Here is a 5,920-nt window from a genome sequence, read left to right as displayed (position 1 = left end):
CATAAATATTGTTTTATTCTTCTTCTAGTTTCATTTATTGTAAATTATAAGGAGAATAAATAAAAAGAGTAATGATGATCAATGTAAATGGTAAACAGGAGACAATAAATATGTTGCCACCAACATAAAACCATGGGTGGCCTAACTACAGTTTCACACAACAAAGCCTATGGAGAGTCAATCGGTCATGAATGATAGATTACAGAAATGAGTAAGGAGTGCTCAAAACTCCATTTACAATTTTTAGCAGTAAGCCTCGACCAAAGCAACCGACATTGTTTAGGATGGAGAGATATGGTAGATTGGATTACAAATATCTAATGGGTAAATATTACTCATATTCCTAAGGTTTATATCACACTTCACAAAGGTCCGCATTTTTTAAGACCCGTAATTCTAGTCCCTAGCATTTTTTAAATATATAAATTAATTAATCCCTTAGATTAAATATTGGTCCTCACAAAGGCATTTTTTATTCTAACATTAAATTTTCATTAATGGGGCTTAAGTGGCACAATTTTTTTACTTTAAGAGGTTAAATTTGACCACCATTAATTTTGGTGACCAAAATATCCTCAAGATTGGTCCTTAAGATGAAATATATGTCTTCATTGAAATCCCCTCATTTGAGGAAGAATTATGGATCTTTTTTCCTTCCCATGTCGGGCCGCCTTTCTTCAACCATCTCTCACGCCACTATCAAAGAAATTATGTCATTGTGCTTTTAAGGGTCTCCCCATTATTGAAGTACCTTCGTTCCATTACTCATGCTTCGAATCATCGATTGCAATTAAGCCTTTTCATCAAAAATTTCAAAAAAGATTTTTGTTTAATAGAGATGATTGAGGCAGCAGGAGAGGCATGAGGAAGGTAACATTGATGAGGTTAATAGAAGGATCCTCATCAGAAAATCAAGTGTAAATTTAAGAATATTTTTGCCATTTTTCTTTCAATAAATGATTTTATCAAGAAGATAATCTTTATGAAATAATCTTATAAGGTAATAAAATGGAGAGTTCTTTAAAATGTGGACTAATATTAAGTACAATATAAATATCAAGGATTGAAGTTTACATTATATTGTATAAATTTGAAAATATTAGTATTCGTTTTAATGAGACAAATAACATGGCATATTTATCTCCAATTCAATATAACGTAGAATTTAGTTAAGTTTTTTTATGATAAGAACTGCAATTTACGCTACTCTAAATAATGGCAATTAAAACTTACTATATTATTACACATGATAGTTAATTTGGCATATTTTAATTTTTAGAGGTTAAATCTAGTCAAAATCTACTTTAAAGTTGGAGAAGCCTCCTCATGCTTTGATTGATCATTGTTTTGTATGATGTGGCCATTCATTGTAATTTTGAATGACAGTGCATAAATATTCATATAACAATTGTCGAGGATGATAGAATTGACTCTATCTCAAAGTAAGAAAATTCATGAGATTAAGGGCGCGTTTGAGACAATTTTTTCATAGCTTTAATTTAAAAATCATTGACACACTTTTATTTGCCTAAAGCTTTCATGCAACTTGTCATAATTTTTTATGCTGAGAAAGAGCATTTCACAAATAGATTTGTTGGAATTTGATCATTATAAGGAAGTTGATGTTGACACTTTCTAAAGGAAAATAATGTATAATACCAATAAAAGCTTTTAAAAACTATATTTTTTACAACAATTTCAAAATTAATTTTGCAGATGGATGCAACCAACCTTAACGAACCCTAAGATGTGCATTGCTTTTGGAGTTAAAAATTCACTTGAGCTAGTGGACTTTGTCCCCAAAAATATTAATCCAGAAAATAGAAAATATGTAAGAAAGTTACTTCAAGTTTTTATTGCTTTTTTTATAAAGTACGGAGATATATATAAATTCCTACAAGAGCATTACAATGAAAAAAATCAAAACTACTTACAAAAATAGGGAAAAATATTCCAAGAGAGACCCGCAACTAGAGGGTAACATGATTGCAATCCTAGGGCCAAAAAGAGATCAATCAAATGGTAAAAACCGTTAATCCGTGTGCACAAGAATTCCTACCAAAGGTTAATATGTGGGTCTCGCCATAGAAGAATCATGTGTGGGATTAGGGTAGGAGCCTGTGCGTTTGGAAGGCATGAGCCCCACAATCCTTAACACTCCCCATCAAAATAGGCGATATAAATTTACCATTCCAAGTTTGCTAATAATATTTTCGAACATAGGTTGCAGATCCTTTAGTTAATATGTTAACATGTTGATTTCCTGTTGAAACATGGGATGCATATCAATCCATTTTCAATTTCCCTTTTAGAAAATATCTATCCACATCCACATGTTTTGTACAATCATATTGTACTAGATTATAAGTAGTGTTGATGTCAGATTTCTTGTCACTAAAATTTAAAATTGTGCAATCGAATATTAAGGCATTTTATTTTTGTAAGAACTTCAAGGCATTTTATTTTTGTAAGAACTTAAAGGCATTTTGAAGCATAAACCTCAAAATGAAATCATTAAATTAATTAAAAATATGAAATAATTAATAGCATACTACCATCAAATTACCTTGTTAAAATAAGATCATAAAAAGTCAAAATAAAACCACTAAAAATCGCATAAGACTATAAACAATACTAAAGAAATAATCTTTAAGTTCAACATAAATAAACAATCTAAAATTATAATTTATGAATTCAAAAGACTCCCCTACTCTCATAACTACGAGGGTATTCATTAGAATCATAATTATAGTTAATTATTTTTTCTGCTACTTCATACTAAAAATAAAGATATATGTTTCCAATAATAAGATAAGACGTGTTGGAGGAGAAGCAAAGTGATGGTATAGCAATGATGATAATATAATATGATATATATATATATATATATTCATAAAATTAAAATTATCAAAATACTGATTTTTTAGGCTTACATTGTTATAAATTGCATTAAAACTACATTAAGGCATATCTTAAGGCACACCTCACCCCTTTTAAGTCATAAAACTCATCAAGCAAGCATGAGGCATACGCTTCATTGCCTTTTTTGCTTAAATTGTATTGATATGAGCCTTGAGGTGGGCCTCTAATTGCGTAATTTTAAACCATGATTGTCACAATATATCTTCTTAGACACTTTTCACTTGATCTTTAAATCTTTGTTGATATCTTAAGCAATTGCTCTGAACTCAGATTCGTAGCTATATCCTGAAACAACATGTTCTTTCTTGCTTCTTCATATTATAAGATTGTCTCAAAAATATATAGTATCCTGAAGAGGATCTCCTATCAACTAGAAAACCTGAGTAATTTGCATTAGTATAACATTTAATCTATAATGTGTCATAATTTTTTTAGAGTATCTCACCCAGGATTTGATTTAAGGTACATGAGAAGTCTAAAAGGAACTTGAAGGCGAGATTATTTAAGTTTGTTCATAGGTTAACTAATGAGACTCATAACAAATGTGATTTCTAGATAGATATGAGATAAATATATTGTTTTTTTAACTAATCTATGATATTGCCCCATATCTACCTCTTATCAATTCTATAGGAATGAACATATCCTTAGGCTACCAAGCTTGCTTTGCAGTGTTCCAGGCTTTCATTTATTTTATATTTTATAGGAAAGATTCACTTGCAACCCCTTTTGGTAGTTCAACGATCTCCCAAGTGTGATTTTGTTTTTCCAGAAGCATACATCTCTTCTCTTATGGTATCCGCCGAAGTTTTTTATTTTTTTATTTTTTTATTTTTTATGGTATCCATCCAAGTCTTACTTTTAAATGCCTCAAATAGGGTTTGTGGTTTTGTAATAGAATTAGAGCTGATGTTAATAAGGAAGGCTTTATATATAAGAGAAATTTTTTTAAAAGATGTGTACTATGAGATTGAATAAAAAAAGATAATGTGTAGTGATAGGTTGATCATTGTTACCTATAACGATTCCAAGTCTTAAGCTTACATAAGATTAGACAAGGATTATTCCTTCTCGTATAAACCTGATGGGTACAGTGTTTGGATTTGTTAGATTTTATATTATAGAGATTTTAAGATAAAAGATAGAAATTTCATCAAATTTATTTTCTAATTGAGAGTTATCCCTCTGAAAATGAGTTTCATTAAAAAAAATTGATTTTAAGCAAAGGTGAAGTTTTTCGAAGGAATTTTTTGTTTGTAGGATGATAACACTTATACCATTTTTTGCATTTGATTCTGGAAAAAAAAAAGTCTTAATAACTTCCATAATGTACAGATTTTTCTTTTCATCCACTCAATTTTATTGGGAAGTGCATGACAAGAGAATTAGTAGATAACACATTCTTTTTGGAAGAAAATTGATGATGGATGATTAAAATAATCACAATCACTATCAAACCAAAATACCTTGCTATTAGAATTGAATTATTTTTGTATCATGGCAATAAATATCAAGAGAATAATGCTGACATCAATTTTCTTTTCAATAAAATATGCATATGTCATCCAAGTATAATCATCAATGAAACAACAACAACAACAAGCCTTTATCACACTACGTGGGGTCGGCTACATGAATCCTTTTTCTCCATTGTGTCCTATTAAAGGTCAAAATCTCATTTAAATCTAATAAAGAAAGGTCATTCCTAATATTTTCTAACCAAGTCTTTTTAGGTCTACCTCTACCTTTCTTAACAAGTCAAATCTAATACCTCTTTCTCCTAACCGGGTTTTGGAAGGCCGCCGTTTTATGTGACCAAACCATCTAAGGCGACTCTCTCTAATCTTATCTTCTACTGGAGCTACTCCAACCTTTTTCCCATATATGCTCATTCGTATCTATCTTAAGGGTAAAGCCACTCATCACCTGAGCTATCCTCATCTCTGCCACACTTAACTTAGTATTATGCTTCTCTTTTGATGGCCAACATTCAGCACCATAAAGCATTGCAGACCTCACTACCATCTTATAGAATTTTCCCTTAAGTTTGAGGGGTACTTTTCTATCACACAACAAGCCCGATGCATTCCTCCACTTCAACCATCCAACTTGAATTCTGCTGATAATATCCCCGTCTATTTCACATCACTCTGAACATAGATCCAAGATATCTCAAAACGTGTACTCTTATTAATGACTTGATTGCCCAAAATCACAATCCCCTCAGTAGGTTCTATTATACTAAAATTACACTCCATATATTTCGTTTTAGATCCACTCAAGAAATCTTTAGTCTCTAATGTTGACCTCCATAATTCAAGTTTACTTCGACTCCCTCTCTAGTCTTATCAACAAAGAAGAATATCATTAGCAAAAAAGCATACACCAAAGTACATCCTCTTGCAAATGCTTAGTGAGAATATCCAAGACTAAAGCAAAAAGATAGGCTTAAGGCTGATCTTGATGTAACCAACCGAAATAGGGAAACACTTGATCAAACACCTTGTGTTTGAACACAAGTAATAGCTCCTGCATACAATCTTTAATGATTTGAATATAAGCATTATTAACTCCTTTCTTTTCAAGAACTCTCCATAGCACTTCTCTTGAAACTTTATCATATGTTTTTCTAAATCAAATAATAAACATATGTAGATCCTCCTTTATTTTCTCTATATTTCTCCATCAAATCTCTTAATAAATGTTATGGCTTCCATAGTCGACCTACCCAGCATGAATCCAAATTGATTTTGAGAAACATTAGTATCACGTTGCAACCTATGCTCCATAACTCACTCCCATAGTTTTAAAGTATGACACATTAACTTAATTCCTCTATATTCACACAATCTTGTGCATCACCTTTATTCTTAAAAATTATGAATTAACACACTCATTCTCCACTCATTTGGCATCTTTTTAGTCTTCAAAAAAGTTTAAAAAGTTTAGTAAGCAAGAAATTCCTTCATCTCCTAAGCATTCCAACCTCTATGGAATA

This window comes from Dendrobium catenatum, unplaced genomic scaffold (assembly GCF_001605985.2).
Source record: "Dendrobium catenatum unplaced genomic scaffold, ASM160598v2 fragScaff_scaffold_1595, whole genome shotgun sequence".
NCBI lineage: Eukaryota > Viridiplantae > Streptophyta > Magnoliopsida > Asparagales > Orchidaceae > Dendrobium > Dendrobium catenatum.
This window is presented reverse-complemented; position numbering follows the sequence as displayed.